A 23,526-nucleotide genomic window follows, 5' to 3' on the forward strand; every position below is an offset into this window, starting at 1 on the left:
ACATAGTCTCAATTTGGTAAGTACACGGGATGTAATAATCCATGACTGGCTTCAGCTGGACTTTTCATAACGAAGAAACTTTTGCATTGTCTTTCTCGCCAAACTGAGACCGTTCCTGAGGCTAGATGCGATGTTATGCGGTATACGCGTGAAATTCCACTCAGCTGGATATTATAATGTCCAGAGTGATTTACATCAAGTATTTTACTGAAAATACGAAAGCGACCGAAACTTAAAATTATAAGTTGGCACACTGCTATAGTCTAGACATCTATCTCAGAAAGCAAAATCTAGCAGCGCTCTGTTACGTTTGATAGAAGACTCCTGTCTCTTGAGTTGTGGAAGGACACTTCCCATTACATTAGTCTCTGCCTCCAACGAAGCCTGGAACAATAGGCGAGGCTGAGATGCGGCGTGTGCCGTTAAGTAGCAACAATCTGAGGCAACTACTGAATGAGACTGCGTGCCTTCTACGAAAGCTCCTTCTATAAGCCGGTGAAGATTGGTTCCGTGTTGGAGAGGTAGGCACTAACTGTAGTTTTCTCATCATCTGCTTGAACTGTCGGCTATTTCCGACTGTTGGCTGACGTGATGTACAATATGAATTTCGTCACAAATAACATCATTTCACACTTCGGAGAATCTAAGTGTATTTAAGTTATGAGGAGGTCGCTCTAATGTACAAATTTAAAATTTACTCTGTGTAATGCAAAGAAATGTGTAATTTTAGTAGTTGCTGACTTGCTGATCGAACATTTTCCTAGCAGCACACGATACTCTTTCAGTTTCACATTAGTGGATTTAGCATCAAAGGTATCAGCTAGAGTATTTCTGGGCAACATGGGTTTGAGATGTATTAGAGAAGTGAAGGGAATCGTAATTAATATCTGTCGAGAAACCGCTAGCGCCTCTGTCGAAACTGTGTGAATTCACACTTTTCTGTATCTGTGACGGTGTATGCTTTATAACACTGCGTTTAAATCTGATTTCTGTTAATATGTTAAATTACAGACATTCGTTTAGTCAGCTTGCCATCCATTTTGAATAGTGTATTTTATATGCACCTAAGGTATTTTTTTAAATTTGGGATTCGATGATTTTGTTTGATTTGTACTAAGTTGCGTTTAATTAGTTGGCTAATGCCACGCCTTTTGAGCACGTAATGTATCATAAAGCTGTGTACAGGTCAGGTGTGGTATTCGAGTATCAAATTATAAGTTTTCGTGTTTTTCTCCTCATATGTTGGCATTCCTTTCATATGTTATGTTTTTTCTGTCATTTTCTTTCGTGTAGTTCGTACGAGAGGAAATAGACATATTTATTTCAGTTACTCCTATGTAGTTATCTTTACTCCTTTAAATTTTAACGTAGCCGCTGTCAGTATTCATCTCGTAATTTATTTTGAGACCCAAATCCCATTACCGGACGTTGTGACCGAGCGGTTCTAGGTGCTTCAGTCCGGAACCGCGCTGCTACTACGGCCACAGATTCGAATCCTGCCTCGGGCATGGATGTGTGTGATGTCCTTAGGTTAGTTAGGTTTAAGTAGTTTTAAGTTCTAGGGGACTGATGACCTCAGATGTTAAGTCCCAAAGTGCTTAGAGCCGTTTGAACCATTTGAACCAAATACCATTAAATTAAAACTTCCATTAGAAATGAATGTTTGCGCTACTACTAGCGTTCCCACGGTGATGAGCATACTGTATATCTACTCTACAATAAAACAGTACCTATAGAAAATAGTGTATAATGTGTAACAGTAATCAGAATGAAACTTTGAGGAGGAACTCAACGGTGGAACTTGCGTTTTATTTACTTCACAGGGTGAAGTAATATGCCATTAGTATCGTTCAAAAGACTTTAAAGACTGTAGCAGTTTTATGTTGAAGATCTTTGGTACATTCCTTTGATTTTTCACATTATTAACGAATACGTGCCTGCTCTGCGACTTAATGTATGTATGATTGAAGGATAAAAAATCCTTTTTGATAATGGATGAGCTACACTCTTAATGTTACGCTGCTCATAAAAACGCAGCCAGTTTCATACAATTTTAGGAGACAAAACATTTTTGTTCCTTTCGAAGTGATTATAGAAATTCACTTTTGCTTGATTTTTTCAAGGTACGAGCGCCCAATTGCTCATGGCCGAAAATAAGATGTCGGTCTTAACCCACTACGAGGACTGCCTTTCCTTCACCGACTAATGCAGGAAGTAAGCCCGTCCGGTTAGCCGTTCTGTCTAACGCACTGCTTTAGGGGCGGATTAGTATCGAAGTCCTTTGTGCCGGCCAGTCTGTGGATGGTTTGTAAGGCGGTTTTCCGTCTGCCTGAGCGAATGTGTACTGGTTCTCCTATTTCGCCTCAGTTACACTATGTCGGCGATTGCTGCGCATACACTTTCTCCACGTACGCGCACACCATCATTACTCTACCACGCAAACATAGGGGTCACTCTCGTCTGTTGTGAGATGTTTCCGTGGGGGGTCCCCTGGGGACCGAACCGCACAATAACCTTGGGTTCGGTGTGGGGCGGCGGAAGGGTGTGAGGGTGAGTGGACTGCTGTAGCCTGTTGTGGAGTTGTATACCACCGAGGCTACGGCGGGGACGAAGCCTTTCCGTCGTTTCTAGGTCCCCAGTTTCAATACAATGCAATACAATGCAGGAAATAGAGAGTTACAGCTTAAGATGAAAAGAAAGTTATATTTTGGTAAAAATACTGACTGTGGAGAGTTACAGAAACACTAGCGAGTATCAAAAATTCGACTGCATGGCCAGAAATCAGTGGTAGCGTCACCGTTTGGGAGGCGGCAGAACCTCCTTGCCCTTGGGCGCGGCGTTATGATATTCTTATGTTCTAGGTCGTAGTTGTTGAAAAGAGGCATTGGGTTCAAAGGCACTTTTGGTGTAAGATTGTTGTTCACTTGTCTACACGTCGTGTCTTCTAGTAACCACTCGGAATTTCATTAGTAGCCTGCGAAGTTTAGCAAAACGATCTCTTAAACGTGAGATAGACGAAGATGTTAGTGATATAAGCAAATACACAAATCAAAAAAAGTTTTGCATCACCTCGGTTCTGTTGAGTGATACTTAAGTAAATAAATTAGTGAAATCAAAGTGAAGTAGAAATTAGAATATAAATGAAAAACTTAGTTTGGTTTAGAAGAATTACACACTGGCAAACAGCGGGCAGAACAGCAGAGCAGAAGAGACAATGACCATGAAGTCAGCAAGTTCCACATAAGCGGACGCTGTCGATTAGCACTCAGAGCATCGCCCGACCGGCTCACGTGTTTCTCAGTTGTCACATGTGATCAAAGGCCCTCGCCTACATTCCAAGAGCCAATGACCGACGTTAAGGAGATTCTTCGAGAAGCTTTTCAACGTGACAGAAGAGGCAATCACCATGAAGTCGTTCACCTCCAGTGAACTGAAGTGAATAAATACGCGAGACGCAGTGCGCCCGAGGAAGAAGAAAAGAGAGAAGAGTAGCAGTAGTTTTCAGGCAGTTTCGGTGCTGAAGACCGTCATGCAAGAAGAGACTACATCATGCACAGACGCACCAAGTCCGCCGCTGTAATGGAATAGCAAGCAGCAGCCTCGGCGCCAGAAGCCAGAAGTTAAAAGGTATATGAAGTCTGATTTTTACGTACCCGGGTGACTCGTGAGGACGGAAAGGAGACGGCCTCACATCAGCAGTCACCTGTGAGCTGGGATGAAGACCTGACAGCGGAAGACTGGCAAGCAGGAGTCCGTGGTTCGAGTCTGGGACACTGGCCATCCCCCACCGCGCCGCTCCGCTGGCCGACGCGCAACACACGCGGCCGCTTAGAGAAGAGAAACACTGGGACGCCAGATCCAAGGTATCACCGTGCGATGCACGACTTTGCTCTCAATAATTAAATGGGCCACCTCGCGCTGCGCGTCTCCAGTCACCTGGGCGAAACGGCGACACGAGATACACACTGCCACGCGTAATCAGACGCCGCTGCTGCCGCAGCAGAAGGCTTCGCAAAAGACACAGCTGCCGCTCTCCGAGCCAGAACATCGAGTAAGGAAACAGTTGTACAAATCTTCAATAAAAGTTATCTCATGTAAAAATGATGTTTCATTCGACCTCATACCCGAGCCAAGGAAGAACCCACCCTGCCCACATGTTGTTAAGAGAGAAAAATTTATTAAATTAGTATTTTTACCCTGACATAATGCTTTAGAATCAAATGCCCTTTGCAGAAATGCTCATACTAACAATTGACTAGCATCAAAAGAGAAAACCCAGTTACATTTAGTATCAGAATTGTTACAGTTCAGAGAGTTCCGGAACCTGTACAGAAAATTGGAATATAGATCAACATAAATATCATTTCCGCCATTTTTATTGCTCATGAAAAACACGCATTGAATGTTGTATCAACATACAGTGAGACCTTCAGAGGTGGTAGTCCAGATTGCTGAACACACCGGTATCTCTAATACCCAGTAGCACGTCCTCTTGCATTGATGCATGCCTGTATTCGTCGTGGCATACTATCCACAAGTTCATCAAGGCACTGTTGGTCCAGTTTGTTCCACTCCTCAACAGCGATTCGGTGTAGATCCCTCAGGTTGGTTGGTGTGCCACGTCGTACATAAACAGCACTTTTCAATCTAGCCCAGGCATGTTCGATACGGTTCATGTCTGGAGAATATGCTGGCCACTCTAGTCGAGCGATGTCGTTATCCTGAAGGAAGTCATTCACAAGATTAGCGCGATGGGGGCGCGGATTGTCGTCCATCAAGACGAATGCCACGCCAATATGCTGCCGATATGATTGCACTATCGGTCGGAGGATGGCATTCATATATCGTACAGCCGTTACGGCGCCTTCCATGACCACCGCGCCGGACGTCGGTCCCACATAATGCCACCCCAAAACAGCAGGGAATCTCCACCTTGCTGCACTCGCTTGACAGTGTGTCTAAGGCGTTCAGCCTGACCGGGTAGCCTCCAAACACGTCTCCGACGATTGTCTGGTTGAAGGCATATACGACACTCATCGGTGAAGATAACGTGATGCCAAGCCTGAGCGTTCCATTCGGCATGTTGCTGAGCCCATCTGTACCGCGCTGTGTGGTGTCATGGTTGCAAAGATGGACCTCGCCATGAACGCCGGAACTGGAGTTGCGCAGCATGCAGCCTATTGTGCACAGTTTGATTCGTAACACGATGTCCTGTGACTGAACGAAAAGCATTATTCCAGATGGTGGCGGTTCTGCCAGGGTTTCCCCGACCTATAATCCGTACGTAGCGGTCATCCACTGGAGTAGTAGCCCTTGGACGGCCTCAGCGAGGCATGTCATCGACGGTTCCAGTCTCTCTGTTTCTCCTTCATGACCGAACAACATCGCTTTGGTTCACTCCGAGAAGCCTGGACACTTCCCTTGTTGAGAGCCCTTCCAGACACATAATAACAATGTCGACACGATCGAACAGCGGTACTGGCCATCTAGGCATGGTTCAGCAACAGACAGCACGAGCCATGTACCTCTTTCCTGGTGGAATGACTGGATCTGATCGGCTGTCAGACCCCCTCTGTCTAATAGGCGCTGATCATGAATGGTTGTTTACATCTTTGGGTGGATTTACTTACTTCTCATAACAGTAAAAGGGGCTGTGTCTGTAATATAATATCCACAGTCAACGTCTATCAGCAGGAGTTCTGGGAACCGGGGTGATGCTAAACTTTTTTTGATGTGTGTATAACTTTCCGCTCATTCAATTTTTGCGATTGATAGTACTAGTACAATGAAGCACAACGTACAATACTCATTGACCTCTTCTAAAGAGAATGGACCCACATTCATCGTGGCGTTTACCTCCGAATATTGGTTCAGTGCAGCTCTGCACGATATCCCGCTAAATATAGTCCAAACTTGGTCACTTTTTTCAGATTCACTCCATTTTGCCATAATTAGGTCCACTATTAAACTGACGATCCCCTGACGCCTCTAAATGTGTCATATCAAACGATCCCAAGTTTCGTTTCCCCCCAATCCAAATTTTCAGCATTGTCATGAAGTATCGTATTCTGAATGTTTCTGTTTTCTTTCTGGCTGAAATGTTTATCATTTACTTATCGTTATGCTTAAACTTGAGACAAACAACTTCAGAAAAGATTTCCTAACATCCTAATTTGTTTTGGATGTTAGCAACTACCCCTTTTTCGGAAATTATTTTTTTACTGTTACTAGTCGGCGTTTTATATCATCTCCCGTCAGCCATAGTTACTTATTTAGCAACCAAAGTGACAGATGTCACGTAATATTTATATTATAATTCACTCAGTATAGGCTAATGAATCTCTAGTACATCGCATTTGTTACTGATCATCTTATAACCTCTTTTCAAAACGACGTCAATTCTTTTCAACTGTTCTTCCAGTGCGTTTGCGAACTCTGGCAGAAATCGAATGTCTTCCGCAAAATTAAAATTTTAGTTACGTCTCTCTGAACTTAAATTCCCTTTGTGCATTTTTCCTGGGTTTCCCACACAGCTGCTTCAGTGAACAGATTGATGAACACTGGGGATAGGATGTTACTCTGTTTCACTCTGTTCTCAACCATGTCTTCCTCTTCATATCCTTCAACTCAACCCATACCATCATCCGCCCCGATAGCTGAGTGGTCAGCGTGACGGATTGCCGCCCTATGGGTCCGGGTTCGATTCCCGGCTGGGTCGGGGATTTTCACCGCTCAGGGGCTGGGTGTTGTTGTGCTGTCTTCATCAGCATTTCATCCCCAATCGGCGCGCAGGTCGCCCAATGTGGCGTCGAATGCAATAAGACCTGCACCAAGGCGGCCGGACCTGCCCCGCGAGGGGCCTCCCGGTCAATGACGCGAAACGCTCGTTTCCAGTTTTCATAACTGACACTAATTGCAGGATACTCTCTTTCCTATATCTTAATACACCCACATGTACTTGCTGCAGTCTACCTCCGTAGACACTTCCTGTGAGATTATTATTTTGTTTCGGGAAAGGGGGGGTTGCGGGAGTGAGGGGAGGGGTAGTAAGTTACACAGCATTCCAGCCCAGAGTGATGGTCGAGAAATCGACATTCCAGAAATTCAGAGATTCGTCTCGACCTGTGACTTACAGGTTTTGCACTCAGCTAGCAATATAATCGGTTCAGGGAACGGTATTTCGGACGCAGGCGGTAGGCAGCATTGATACCAATATCAGTCGGAATTTGCAGCGTACAGCAAGCAGTCGCTCTGCCACCGCCGTCACAGCCTTCTCCAAACCTCGGACAAGGGACCACAGCAGGAGCTCTTCCCGTAATGAAGACTGTTTTCTTGAGGAACCACCGTCTTTTTAACGCTTAACCTACTAGTGGTCTACAACCCGCCCTCAACAGTTCTCATAAATAAAAATGGAGATCATCTCCAGTCCGAAATGGGCGTCCTGTTAACTCAAATGTGGTCTCACTAACGTGGAATGCCCCAAACTGTAATGTATAGGATCAGGCAGTCTGTAGCAATGTTGTCATTTCCTCTGAACAGCTAGCTACACAGATCAGTAACGTGTCAGCCAGCACTGGTGACACACTTCAGGAGAGTACCAAGCTGCACACTAGGTTTCTTTCTTTGCTTTTACGGTTCAATTCTTTAATTACACGTGACAGGATGGGTATGATGTGTGCATGCTTCATGCGGACCCAGGAGGAGCTGGTTGCAGTTCGCAAACAGCTGAAGGCGCATTTGGCTTCGGTCAGCCGCCTTCCAGCTGCTACTTCGGGTGGTGGCGGAGAAACTGGCGAGTAGCATAGGACACCTCAGGTGCGTTCGTTATGTCCGCCGAGAGGGGTGGGGGGATGGAGGCCATAAGCCGAGATGTGGGCGAAGCTTTGCTTGGGCTCTCGAACGTGCATGCTGCTGTCGTCTGTAAGTTTTGGCACATGTCGGCACCAACGACGCATTTAGCTTTGGTTCTGAGGCCATCCTCTGTTCATACAGGCGGCTCTCGGAAGTGGTGAAGGCCGATGGTCTCTCGTGCGGGGTGCAAGCAGAGCTCTCAACTTGCAGCATTGTTTCCAGATTTGATCAAGATCTTTTGCTTTCGAGCCGAGTAGCAACCAGAGACTTCGTATACTCCGTGACGGGCTTGGCGGCACGTTTCTAATCTGTGTTATTGAGTGAGGTATTGTGGGTCTCCTCTTGGTAGGCTACGGATGCACTAGACAAAGAAAGCAGGTATTCAGGTAGCAGAGTACTTGTGGAGGGGACATGGTTTTTTTTATGCTAGGCTGTCGTTTGAGACAGCAGGATAAACATTCACCAACGATAAGCAAAATCAGACTGCTTTCAGAATAAAGGCACTTCGACTATCGATAAATTACCAAAGTACTCGTATCAAAGTTCCCTCCAGGAAATTTCTCGATTTCAGGGCAGAGAGCTGGCTGAAACCCGAAGTAAAAGGCTCTGAGATATTTAGCGGTTCATGGAACGTGTATCTAAAAGACAGATTAGACGCCATAGAATGGGTGTGTTCATTGCAATTTAAAAAATTATAGTCTCGATTCATGTCGAATCTGAGTGTGACAATGAAGTTGCCTAGTCGCGTATAATACAGCAAGTGAAACAGAGTTAATTGTGGATTGTTTGCCTGCCGGGATGGCCGAGCGGTTCTAGGTGCTACAGTCTGGAACCGCGCGACCGCTACGGTCGCAGGTTCGAATCCTGCTTCGGGTATGGATCTGTGTAACGTCCTTAGGTTAGTTAGGTTTAAGTAGTTCTAAGTTATAGGGGACTGATGACCTCAGCAGTTAAGTCCCATAGTGCTCAGAGGCATTTGAACCATTTGTGGATTGTTTTTACCAGCCACTGCATTCCACTGTGACACAAATAGAGTCATTCAAAAAAGTCTTCGAACAGTATCGGGGAAATACCCACATAATCCGATATTAGTTCGAGGCGAATTTAAACTATCGAGTATAGTCTGGGACGCCTTTGGATTCAATGCATGGGATACGGACAGGCGGTCGCTAAGCGGGTCTAAGGCTTCCACCCAGTCACTCGTTGAGCAGTCTGGTGTTGTAGTTGAAAACAGCAAAACGAAAGCCGAGGCTATGAATTTCGCATTTAAAAACACGATTACGCAAGAGAATCATAGAAACATACGTCGTTTGTAATTATTTTCGGCCATGATGGCTATATTTGTGGACCGTGACTGTGTGGGATAGTTATTTCTTTCTAATTTCTGCTACCATTCACTTTTTTATTTTATGTTTAATCTAACATAAACAACGCGTTTCGAACACGTTCTGTTCATCTTCAGGCGTTTATACATACAAGTCCGCAGCTCGTGGTCGTGCGGTAGCGATCTCGCTTCCCGCGCCCGGGTTCCCGGGTTCGATTCCCGGCGGGGTCAGGGATTTTCTCTGCCTCGTGATGACTGGGTGCTGTGTGATGTCCTTAGGTTAGTTAGGTTTAAGTAGTTCTAAGTTCTAAGAAACTGATGACCATAGATGTTAAGTCCCATAGTGCTCAGAGCCATTTTTTTTATACATACATACATACAGGGAAATGTTACTTAAAAAGAAACAGTCTTAAACTAAATTAATCTAGAACTCTTTGTCCATTGTTTGTTACTGTAGCGGCTGGTGTGGCATTTGGGGGGCAGGAGGGGGGCAGTGTATGGCTAGAAATCAGTGATGTCTTCTGCTGGTTTTCTTCCTTGTGGTTGACTATGTATGATATCACAGCCTGTATAGGATGCAGATAGATTTGAATCAGTTACGTGTTATGAAAATAGTGTGAAAGGCTTTTATATGACGGTTGATCACTTACGATTTAGTCATCTTGCTGCTTCACTTGTATCACTGGTGTAATAGCGGAGTTGTTGATTGACATTACACTATTGCACTTTGTATTTTGTCACTGACTGCCAACGTAATTCACTGCATAAACTGCTTCGACGTTATGCACACAACACAGGATGGCGGACTGTAGCATGTGAGTCTGTATCGATTATCGAGGTTTTTGTATCGATATTCTTGGTACTGAGAGATTTGCAGTCAGTCCTTTACATCGACATATCTAGAATCTATTGAGTTATAACTGGGTTAAGACTGTTGTTGAATTTTGAGTTTGTGAATTCGGTTATTTCATTAAGAATGTTATCTCCATGCTTTGTATTACGTATGAAAATTTCCATTTCTTCCATGATATCTATTCCTTTACTTTTTCCTATTTTGAGTAAGATTTCGAGGTTGTCTTCGATTTTCAAAGGATGGCCTGTGTCTTTAATGTGAGTTGCTACTGCTGATTTGTTACATTTTTCAAGCGTGTAGCAGTCTAAATGTTCTTTGAATCGGGTTCTGAAATTTTTGCCTGTTTGGCCGATATAATACTTATTACATTGGCTGCAGGTAATTTTGTAAATGACAGATGCATCAAGACTTGCATCTGGTGGTTTTATATTGTGAATAAGCTTCCTATTAAGGTTTTTGTTGGTGCTGAAGCTGATTTTTACTTCTGTGTTTTTGGAAAGTCTTGCTCATTTGTGCCGGCCGAAGTGGCCGTGCGGTTAAAGGCGCTGCAGTCTGGAACCGCAATACTGCTACGGTTGCAGGTTCGAATCCTACCTCGGGCATGGATGTTTGTGATGTCCTTAGGTTAGTTAGGTTTAACTAGTTCTAAGTTCTAGGGGACTAATGACCTCAGTAGTTGAGTCCCATAGTGCTCAGAGCCATTGCTAATTTGTCAGATACTACATCTGCACGTCAGATACTATGTCAGATACTATTATCCTTAACATCGGTTTCCTGCAGAAATATCTGAAGATATTCTCAGTTGGAGTATAACAAACTTCACCGCTCGGGGTAACCGCGCGGTCTCAGGCACCTTGCCTGTTTTCGCGCGGCTCCCTCGGTCATGGGTGTGTGTGTTGAACTTAGTGTAAGTTAGTTTAAGCAGTGTGTAAGCCCCAGGGACCGATGACCTAAGCAGTTTGATCTCGCAGGAACTGACCACAAATTAATAACAACTTCCTTGAGACGGAAAAGCTTCGTTCTATGAATCAGCACTTTTTTAGAAAGCCTCGTCCCTGCGAGACCCAGCTTGCCTTTTTCTCACACGATATACTGCGGACTGAGGATGAAGGGCAACACGCAGATTTCATATTCCTGGGTTTCTTCGAAGAGTTTCACACCGCTGTCGCCCCGATCCGGACACCGTCTCAAGTGTTCCTACGGTGTGCACAAGAATGTAAGAGGATCTTACCGCCTAACTTTACTGATATTTCCTCCCGTCAAGAGCATAAACAGAGCACTTATTTGGCGGAGCGGACACAAGAAAGAATCATACTAATGTGAGATCTGAATCTATACTTTCGTAAAATAGTCCTTTTAGCGCGCTACTCACCAGATTGTTGATATAGGTTTGCGCTTTTAGAATCTGTTAAAATTGATGTCTACGTGGAGCGTTCATACTGGCAAAAAAGACCGTAAACGTAATCTCGAGGATTATATTTCGTGTTATCACATTAAAATATTGCTGCAGGATATCTTTACTGTAGTGAAATTTAATTAAAAAGAAAACTTTGAATTAAAGAATGTATTGTTTTGTCGAGAAACGGCCAATGTCTGTACTGAATTGAATGTTCTTCGTTTTTACATTAATATGAAATAAATTAAAGTATACACTTCCTTTTCTTTAATACTTATGATGCGAATCTTTTAAAGCGTCCGTTGATGACGGAACGCAATGAAATTATTCCTACTCAAGATGTCTGCCAACAATGGTCGATTGTTCCACCGTTCTTGTTGTTTATCCCGCGTGCTGAACAACGTACAAATAATATTTTTACTTCTGCGTGAAGATCACTATGCGCATGAAAGAAAAATGCACAATCTGCATAAATACCATGTATTATTCAAAATTTACATCTTACAATGCGAAATGGCCGGCGCAGCGTGCGTTGGCTTCGAGACTAGAACAGAGAGTGAGTAATAACGCTGGTCTTTTTAGTTTCTTGCGCCAGCGAATGAAAGAACAATTAATTACCACAAAATTCCATACAGTTACCTTATAGAGTCTGCGTGTACATTTTTGAAACATTTTGTTTCATTATAACTTATTGTATGACAGCTAATTGCACGCGCATTTTCAGAGTTTTACAATTTTCATTTTACTTTATTTTCTGTTCGACTTCTCGTCGCACGATTTAATACTTTGTACCGCGTATCGACACAAGGGCCTCCTGGTATGGATGAACCAGCAACACTTGTGGTTTGCGAACAGACATACCAACATTATAATAACACATGTTACTTCGCACACGTATGTTTTTTAGACACATGTCACTTTATGTATTTTGCTCATATGCGTATACATACAGTATATTACTTTACAGCTCTCGGTAATTTACATTCATCGTGTTACAAAGAACATTTTCCCTTTTTACGAGGTTTTATGTATTTTGACAATGAGCATTGCTCTATCTTTCGCCCTTGCATCACACGACGAGTGAGTACAGCTTGGTATGCTTGAACGATTTTCCGGTAAACAATAGCTATACTCCCCTATTTACGTTACGGGCGACGGGAAAGAACCGGGTTAAGAAAAACGCCGCCCGGACTCTTCAAACTGTACACGCTCCCGTTACTATCTCGTATTGGTTGTGAATAATGTTATCATTTGATCTGCAGATGATCATTTTTAGATTAAACAGTTTTACACAATAATTATAAGTTACATATTTGATTCATTTTATTGGGCATACAATATGAAAGTATGCAGTTGATGGTTGATTTTACTAAGTTCGTTCACATTTCTAGTGCATCTACTTTCAATATACGTCCACTATACTTATGTAACATAGTTTTAGGACATACATACAACTCAAAAAATTTTCACTCGTGTCTCTCGCAATCAATACTACAGAATATATCAATAATTTTTGTTACAGAATTTTACATTGTTTTTAGGAGAAATTATGGCGATGGTCTCGTCAGTTGACTTTGCTGTTCGGTGTCGCTGGAGTGCTGGGCAAACAATCAGAGACTCGCCTCCTGCCGCCGGTAGTTGAACGCCGGACAGCTGCGTATCTTTGTCGTAGTAGCGGGTCCCGCTCACCGCGCGCTGATCAGCTGTTGGACGGCAGGCCGGCTCTGTCGTCGCACCACCCCGAAGCAAGCGTGAAACAAGTCCACCGCGCATCGGCTTTCTTATCGTGAAGATATATGCACATATAAGCAGAAAAACTGTTCTGGTTAGTCCACAATCACTCTTCAGCCACACGTGTCACCGTCTTATTGTTTATGTATGTACTTTGTTTTGAATTTCACTAGTCCAGCAGGTGAATATGGATTGGGGTCAGAAATGAAAGAGGAAGCTGTCTGGTAGAATTTTGCGCAGAGCATAACTTAATCATAGCTAACACTTGCTTCAACAATCATGAAAGAAGGTTGTATACATGGAAGAATCCTGGAGATACTAGAAGGTATCAGATAGATTATATAATGGTAAGACAGAGATTTAGGAACCAGGTTTTAAATTGTAAGATATTTCCAGGGGCAGATGTGGACTTTGACCACAATCTAATGAACAGTAGATTAAAACTGAAGAAACTGCAAAAAGGTGGGAATTTGAGGAGATGGGACCTGGATACACTGACTAAACCGGAGGTTATACAGAGTTCAGGGAGAGCATAAGGGAACAATTGTCACGAAAGGGGGAAAGAAATACAGTAGAAGAAGAATGGGTAGCTCTGAGGAATGAAGTAGTGAAGGCAGCAGAGGATCAAGTAGGTTAAAAGAGGAGGGCTAGTAGAAACCCTTGGGTAACAGAAGAGATATTGAATTTAATTGATGAAAGCAGAAAATATAAAAATGCAGAAAATGAAGCAGGCAAAAAGGAATACAAACGTCTCAAAAATGAGATCGACAGGAAGTGCAAAATAGCTAAGCAGGGGTGGCTAGAGGACAAATGTAAGGATGTAGAGGCTTATCTCACTAGGGGTAAGATAGATACTGCCTACAGGAAAATTAAAGAGACCTTTGGAGAAAAGAGAACCACTTGTATGCATATCAGGAGCTCAGATGGAAACCCAGTTCTAAGCAAAGAAGGAAAAGCAGAAAGGTGGAGGGCGTATATAGAGGGTCTATACAAGGGCGATGTACTTGAGGACAATATTATGGAAATGGAGGAGGATGTAGATGAAGATGAAATGGGAGATAGGATACTGCGTGAAGAGTGTGACAGAGCACTGAAAGACATGAGTCGAAACAAGGCCCCGGGACCGAGCGAGGTGGCGCAGTGGTTAGACACTGGACTCGCATTCGGGAGGACGACGGTTCAATCCCGCGTCCGGCCATCCTGGTTTAGGTTTTCCGTGATTTCCCTAAATCGCTCCAGGCAAACGCCGGGATGGTTCCTTTCAAAGGGCACGGCCGACTTCCTTCCCCGTCCTTCCCTAATCCGATGAGACCGTTGACCTCGCTGTCTGGTCTCCTTCCCCAAAACCAACCAAGGCCCCGGGAGTAGACAACATTCCATTAGAACTACTGACGGCCTTGGGAGAGCCAGTCCTGACAAAACTCTACCACTGGTGAGGAAGATATATGAGACAGGCGAAATAGCCTCAGACTTCAAGAACAATATAATAATTCCAATCCCAAAGAAGGCAGGTGTTGACAGATGTGAACATTACCGAACTATCAGTTTAATAAGTCACAGCTGCAAAATACTAACGCGAATTCTTTACAGACGAATGGAAAAACTGGTAGAAGCCGACCTCGGGGAAGATCAGTTAGGATTCCGTAGAAATACTGGAACACGTGAGGCAATACTGGCTCTACGACTTATCTTAGAAGAAAGATTATGGAAAGGCAAACCTACGTTTCTGGCATTTTTAGACTTAGTGAAAGCTTTTGACAATGTTGACTGGAATACTCTCTTCCAAATTCTAAAGGTGGCAGGGGTAAAATACAAGGAGCGAAGGGCTATTTACAATTTGTACAGAAACCAGATGGCAGTTATAAGAGTCGAGGGACATGAAAGGGAAGCAGTGGTTGGGAAGGAAGTGAGACAGGGTTGTAGCCTGTCCCCGATGTTATTCAATCTGTATATTGAGCAAGCAGTAAGGGAAACAAAAAAAAACTTCGGAGTAGACATTAAAATCCAAGGAGAAGAAATAAAAACTTTGAGGTTCACTGATGACATTATAATTCTGTCAGAGACAGCAAAGGACTTGGAAGAGCAGTTGAATGGAATGGACACTGTCTTGAAAGGAGGATATAAGATGAACATCAACAAAAACAAAACGAGGATGATGAAATGTAGTCGAATTAAATCGGGTGATACTGAGGGAATTAGATTAAGAGATGAGACACTTAAAGTAGTAAAGGAGTAGTGCTATTTGCAGAGCAAAATAACTGATGATGGTCGAAGCAAAGAGGATATAAAATGTAGACTGGCAATGGGAAGGAAAGCGTTTCTGAAGAAGAGAAATTTGTTAACATCGACTATAGATTGAAGTGTCAGGAAGTCATTTCTGAAAGTATTTGTATGGAGTGTAGCTATGTATGGAAGTGAAACATGGACGATAAACAGTTTGGACAAAAAGAGAATAGAAGCTTTCGAAATGTGGTGCTACAGAAGAATGCTGAAGATTAGATGGGTAGATTACATAACTAATGAGGAGGTATTGAATAGAACTGGGGAGAAGAAGAGTTTGTGGTACAACTTGACAAAAAAAAGGGACCGATTGGTAGGACATGTTCTGAGGCATCACAGGGTCACAAATTTAGCATTGGAGGGCAGCGTGGAGGGTAAAAATCATAGAGGGAGAACAAGAGATGAATACACTAAGCAGATTCAGAAGGATGTAGTTTGCAGAAGGTACTGGGAGATGAAGAAGCTTGCACAGGATAGAGTAGCATGGAGAGCTGCATCAAACCAGTCTCAGGACTGAAGACAACAACAACACTCCGGCAGTTCACAACATTTAGGATTAGGCTACTACTATCTCACTGGTTAATAAAATGCACAGCTCATAGCTTGTAGACGCCTCCCGTCACACACGCACTGCGTTTCCACTTCCTTGAGCATTCATACAGTCGTGTTCCGTTAGGATTTTCTGTTGTATGTTGGTCCACCTTTCACTTTAAGCATTCACGTGTACCGTGTTTTCACGTTACTCACTGCCGTATGCTGATTCCACAGTTTGACAGTACATCTAACACTTTTATGAATGTGATATTTCAACAGTTTGTACACCAAATATAACTATTTTGTACGTGAAACTTCACATTATTGCTTAGACATTTCCACATGCTACAGATTTTGGCCATAATTTTACATACTGTTTACAGATTCACAGTCTTTTGTGCGGTTCTAGGCGCTGCAGTCTGGAACCGCGAGACCACTACGGTCGCAGGTTCGAATCCTGCTTCGGGCATGGATGTGTGTGATGTCCTTAGGTTAGTTAGGTTTAACTAGTTCTAAGTTCTATGGGACTAATGACCTCAGAAGTTGAGTCCCATAGTGCTCAGAGCCATTTGAACCACAGTGTTTTCTTGGATAATAGTTATTCCTTGATGTGGTAGCGCTGACCACTTTTTCCACCTACACAGTTCGTGGATTTGTCTTTTGTTTGTTAAAAAAGTTTTGACCTTTCATTGTCGCTACTTTAGCATCCAGATAGTTCGACACTAAAAATGCACTTTTCGCACACAATTTGTACATTGTACGTGTGGAGAGTCTGTTATAAGCACTTTGTCATTATGTTCCACACATTGTACATATTTTACAATAAAAGTCTTTATATTTCGGTAGGATTCATGTAGCCAGTGTCCCCTCACGCAGAAAGTTCGACCAATTAGTCACCTGGACTATTCAGTTCAGTATATTTAACCATCATATCTAGTTCCAACACTGATTCATTCTCTAGTGTTTACTTTGCTTTCTGACAACAGGATCCGAGCACATTGCTCTCAAGTATCTAAACTGTGAAGGATATATACCTTCCACCATGATAGAAATTTAATATCAATACTTTGACTATTCTGTCATTATCGTAATTCTAAAATTCTTTGATATTGGCTTATGATTTACAGGCGCACATTAGTCACCTAGGGACCATGCAAATTGCCTACATTTCCTTACTCACATATTGATTTATGAAACTTACACTAAGTGAGTGCACTGTCCTCATTAGTAATTCGCTTTTCGATGCCATTGTTCACATGCTGTCTCATGTATTCATGTAGACATCCTGCTTTCTTACGCAGACACATAAATGTACATAGTCATAAACATTTAGACACATATTTACAATACACAAACAAGAAAAGTAGCAGAATGAACCTAAAATTAATGAAATAACCTTACACTACTGTAACTACTTTTGTTTCGTGATCTTCATTTCAGGTCGGGTTCTTACAGACATCATGCTTTTGATAACGTCTCGGGCATCCAGCAGTAACAGCATACTTCCATCTGCTTTCGCGACTACGAGCAGAGGGTTGCTATATGGCGACAATTAATGTTCTATTATTTGCCATTTAAGCATTTGTTGAATCTCTTTACCTTCGCCTTGTTTTTTAGCCCATGGTACGGAGTACGTAGCGCGGCAAAACGTATCATCCGGTTTAATTCGCATGTCATGAGTAGCCACTTATTATATACCAGGTTTCTCGGAGAATGCCTGACTATACTTGTTTAGCATCTGAGTCAGTTCCTTCGTTTGGTTACGGTAGAGGTAACTCGATTACGACACCTTTACTTCAATACCTTGTCTCATTTCGTTTCAGACTCGGTATCATGGACTATCTTATTGTTAAGTCCTCCTGTAGCAGTCATTTCCTACATGCGGTACCTTTTGGTCAGATACACCTACGTGAACCAGCCTACGGTAATTGTTATATGTGGTAGCAGTCTCAACCAGTGCGAGTTAAATAGCCTTATTGTGGTTTTTCAAGTCGCGCGTCGCACGAGAGACGTCTATCTTTGCATTCCTCTAACGTAGGGTGACCAAATTATATTCGGTGAAAATCGGGACACATTCACCCGGGTACCAATGGACATCTCATTCCACATGCACCCAGGTTTCTTAATTTTAAATATTAATGTTTTGTTGATAAAGTTTGTTAACCCGATTATTATAACTAATAAGAGGATACAAAAGATTGATATAATCTAGATTATCTGTGTAATTAATGAAATTTAATAAACGTATACAGTAATAAAGAAATGTATTACGATTTTACAAAATTTTACAGCCATTCAACTTTTAATCAATTAATATTAACATGAGCTTTAATATTACTGAGCACTTGTAGATGGAATTGACTGTCCTTGGAGAAAAGGGTATTTTTCACTGCCTCCAGCCTTCTTGATCATCTCTCTGTTCTTTGAGACACAGTGATAGAACTCGGCACAATCCATTTTGTAGTTGTACAGGATCTGCAGGATTGCTTCAAGAGAGTCCACCTCCATTCTGTTTCTTTCATCAGTCCACTGAACGAAAATATTCTTTCCACATTGGTATTATGGGCTGGGATTGCAAATAAATACCTTGCAATTATTACCAACTCAGAGCAATGCTGAAGACAGTCACAGCTTTTAAAAAAACTCACCCACTTCTCAGGACATTCCAATGGTGTTTTGTTTTTTCATCATTCCATTTGTGAAGACTTTCTTCAACAAAATTTGTCAGTATGCCGAAGTGATCAAAGAGAATGGAATCATCGATTTCAATCTCTTTACTCTTCAAATAAGAAACAGTCTCTTCAACACTTTCCCCTTTTGGCACTCTCTTCAGTAACATCCAATCAAACACCGGCGATGAGGGTAAATATGAGCGCTCCACTTGTGAGATATTCTACACAAGTGTCATAAAACTTATTAACTTCTTCTCTAAAACTCCTTTCCGCTGCTTCTGATACTTCTGCCCTTTTAAGGACAGATTTAACATTAAAAGAAATGAACTGCTGTTCTCTCCTCTTAGTAACAGTTTCCAGAGTATTTTTCAAATCATCATTTACCTCTATTACACTTTTCGTGCTTCCCTCAATTTCCTTTATCCCATGCTGCAAAGTGCTAAGCTGACTGTGAATGAACCATAAGTAGGCTTCACTTAAAGGGTTACTGAAAAACTGAACCAATATTTTGGGGGCTTTGTCGTCATTTAGAAAAAATCTTTTAACGGTTGAAACAGGCGAATTACTCTTTCAACTGCCGGAAACAGTGAAAACCAGCGAGTTTTCGAATGACACATTACATTCATATATTCAGTTCCCACTAATCACAGAACTCCGTAATCCTCTCTGTTCTAACAGTATATACACTCCTGGAAATGGAAAAAAGAACACATTGACACCGGTGTGTCAGACCCACCATACTTGCTCCGGACACTGCGAGAGGGCTGTACAAGCAATGATCACACGCACGGCACAGCGGACACACCAGGAACCGCGGTGTTGGCCGTCGAATGGCGCTAGCTGCGCAGCATTTGTGCACCGCCGCCGTCAGTGTCAGCCAGTTTGCCGTGGCATACGGAGCTCCATCGCAGTCTTTAACACTGGTAGCATGCCGCGACAGCGTGGACGTGAACCGTATGTGCAGTTGACGGACTTTGAGCGAGGGCGTATAGTGGGCATGTGGGAGGCCGGGTGGACGTACCGCCGAATTGCTCAATACGTGGGGCGTGAGGTCTCCACAGTACATCGATGTTGTCGCCAGTGGTCGGCGGAAGGTGCACGTGCCCGTCGACCTGGGACCGGACCGCAGCGACGCACGGATGCACGCCAAGACCGTAGGATCCTACGCAGTGCCGTAGGGGACTGCACCGCCACTTCCCAGCAAATTAGGGACACTGTTGCTCCTGGGGTATCGGCGAGGACCATTCGCAACCGTCTCCATGAAGCTGGGCTACGGTCCCGCACACCGTTAGGCCGTCTTCCGCTCACGCCCCAACATCGTGCAGCCCGCCTCCAGTGGTGTCGCGACAGGCGTGAATGGAGGGACGAATGGAGACGTGTCGTCTTCAGCGATGAGAGTCGCTTCTGCCTTGGTGCCAATGATGGTCGTATGCGTGTTTGGCGCCGTGCAGGTGAGCGCCACAATCAGGACTGCATACGACCGAGGCACGCAGGGCCAACACCCGGCATCATGATGTGGGGAGCGATCTCCTACACTGGCCGTACACCACTGGTGATCGTCGAGGGGACACTGAATAGTGCACGGTACATCCAAACCGTCATCGAACCCATCGTTCTACCATTCCTAGACCGGCAAGGGAACTTGCTGTTCCAACAGGACAATGCACGTCCGCATGTATCCCGTGCCACCCAACGTGCTCTAGAAGGTGTAAGTCAACTACCCTGGCCAGCAAGATCTCCGGATCTGTCCTCCATTGAGCATGTTTGGGACTGGATGAAGCGGCGTCTCACGCGGTCTGCACGTCCAGCACGAACGCTGGTCCAACTGAGGCGCCAGGTGGAAATGGCATGGCAAGCCGTTCCACAGGACTACATCCAGCATCTCTACGATCGTCTCCATGGGAGAATAGCAGCCTGCTTTGCTGCGAAAGGTGGATATACACTGTACTAGTGCCGACATTGTGCATGCTCTGTTGCCTGTGTCTATGTGCCTGTGGTTCTGTCAGTGTGATCATGTGATGTATCTGACCCCAGGAATGTGTCAATAAAGTTTCCCCTTCCTGGGACAATGAATTCACGGTGTTCTTATTTCAATTTCCAGGAGTGTATGTAGAAGTGTGAGTATACATTCATGACGATAGTTTCAACATCACAACTTAAACTGTCAGCAGATGTCTGCACGCTATTATGTAAAACATGTGCAGGGCACCCTATGCCTTCAATGTTTTCATGAAGTGTTGCCTTTCATTTGGTAAATACGTTGTATTTGCCTTGGCTTTTTAAACCACCAAAGTTTGTGTCGGCGTTGTCTCCACAACATGCCACACATTTATTTTTCTCAAGATCAAACATTTCGATAGTGTTCATACAAAATCTTGAAATTTCGTCAGATGTTTCACTAGGTAGGGAACTCACCTTCAAAAGTTTGGTCTGAATTCCCTGATTATTTCGAAAAACTGAACAACAAACGGAAATATTTAAGTGGCCTTATGTTTGCTGGCATCAGTGGATATCCCGTAGAAAGAAGACTTTTTGATGTATTCAAGACTTTCCTTTACATTCTGGGGAGCAATAACTCCTTTCACTAAGGCTGACACTTTAGTTCTTGCTGAACTAAACTTTTTTGCAATGGAAGAATCATCAAACATAATGCTGTTAAGCTTATTAGTACAATCACTAGATCTATAAGTTTGGTGATGTTTTACTGTGTGGTAGGCTAGTGTAAGCTCGGCTGCTCGAACTTTCGTCTCTTCACTTGACTGCTGTTTCACAAAATAATTTTGTAGGGTTTTACTGCAGCTCGGTGCACTGTATCTGTTAATGTGTTTCTTTCACCTGATGTGATCAACTATGTCGGAACGTCCACCATGACTTATACTAATAAAACAGTTACATACGGAACACTCTGCTTCGTAATCAAAACGACCTTTCTTAATGAAATTCCTTTCCTTGGAATAACAGTCACTGAACTTGCAGGCACGTTTCGGCATTGCGTTTCACAGTACTGCAGCAATAATACCACTAATATGAGAAAAAACTATTGCAGTTTGTCTAACAAAACACCAACTACTACACTGTTCTGACAATGAGTGTGTGAGTAAGTGGCGCGACAATCGGACGGTTTTATAGTTCTGCTACAATAATACAATTTACTACTTGTTGGCCAAGTACCGCTCAAAGTAAATTATTGCCTGAGTGTATAAATACTGATACTGTGATTACTAGTATGGGACAATGGAGGTTTTAGACAAATAAGCTAAATTATATTAATTTCTTGTGTTGTATTTCCTTTAATATAGCGAAATCCCAAGAATTTGAGAAAGTTTCACGAAATGTATTTAAAAACTGAATTCCGGGACTTTTGAGCGCCCCGAAACAAATTTTTGGGACACCGGAACACAGGGATGAAAGCCGGGACAATCCCGGTTTTCCGGGACGTTTGGTCACCCTACGCTAACGTAACGTATCCAAAGCCAAGATACAGGATACCGCTGAGTTCCTAACGACCAAGAATGAGCATTTCATGGCTTCTTTTTCTATGTCTAGGACGGCCTGTACCTGTTTTTAGTGATCTGCACACGGCCACGTGTGGCCCCAACAATTTTTACAATTTTGCACTGGTAAAATTGGCACACCCTACGCTAACGTAACGTATCCAAAGCCAAGATACAGGATACCGCTGAGTTCCTAACGACCAAGAATGAGCATTTCATGGCTTCTTTTTCTATGTCTAGGACGGCCTGTACCTGTTTTTAGTGATCTGCACACGGCCACGTGTGGCCCCAACAATTTTTACAATTTTGCACTGGTAAAATTGGCAGTCTCTTAACCCGGTCTACGCATTTATAAAATTCATAATCCATAACTGAAGCACTTGCTCCTGTATCATTAATGACAGTTACGGGTATTCCGTTTATCTGAGCCTTAAAAACAGCTTGTACTATCTCAACCTTTTGTTGCTGTGCCTGTCTCGGTTCAGCAATTAATTCTTCCCTGAGGTTTTTACCTTCATTATATCTCAACATAAATGCTTGCACGTTTTGCCTGTCTTCGCCCTGTGCCATACCGACTCTATGCGGAAGCCTTACATAGGTGGGTTGGAGTTGACCGCCCCCGAACATCCGTGTTGCGGCTCTTCAATCACTTCGACAATGCATACTGTTTCATTTTGTATCTGTTGTTGCTGTTTTGGGGCATATTGCCGTTGTGATGTCCAATACTGCTGCGTAGGTGGCGGCGGCATTGGCATAACATTTATATTATTCACTGGCACGTTCCGGTCGTCGGAAGCGTGCCGTGTCTGCCAATCTGCAGGAGCAGATTTGTACCACTGCTCATTTGCAATTCGCAAATTTTTGTTAGCAAAGCAAGTGTTAAAATTTCCTTCGCTCCTCCGTTTCCTATTAAAATATCCGTTTCCGTTTTTATTTGGGGAACGGCTGCTAATTCCATTGTATCGGTAGCCAGCCGAACCACTGTGACTATTTTGTTTGTTTCTGCTGTGGTCGGTGTGGTAATCACTTTCTCTACTCTGTCCACCTTTTCCATGACTTTCCATTCGGATTTCTTTGCTTATTGTTACTACTGTTCGATCTTGACCCACTATTGGCCAATTAGTTTTGCCTGGCGATTTCTAGTATTAAATCTAATGTTCGAGATCAGTATCAGGCACATGAACAAGCTTTTTCCTAATTGAAATTGTTAACTTGCCTTGCAATATATGCAATACATCTCTCGTAAGCATGAATTCATCCCAGTATCATGTCTTGTTTAAATATTTTTGGAAGTATTTTCGAAGATTGCCTTGCCGGGGATTAGAAGGCTCGGGGTTATACACCTGCTTTCTGAGTCGTTCTTGTACACATGACGACCAGAAGCCAGCTAA

This window comes from Schistocerca serialis, chromosome 8 (assembly GCF_023864345.2).
Source record: "Schistocerca serialis cubense isolate TAMUIC-IGC-003099 chromosome 8, iqSchSeri2.2, whole genome shotgun sequence".
In the NCBI taxonomy this organism is placed as follows: Eukaryota; Metazoa; Arthropoda; class Insecta; order Orthoptera; family Acrididae; genus Schistocerca; species Schistocerca serialis.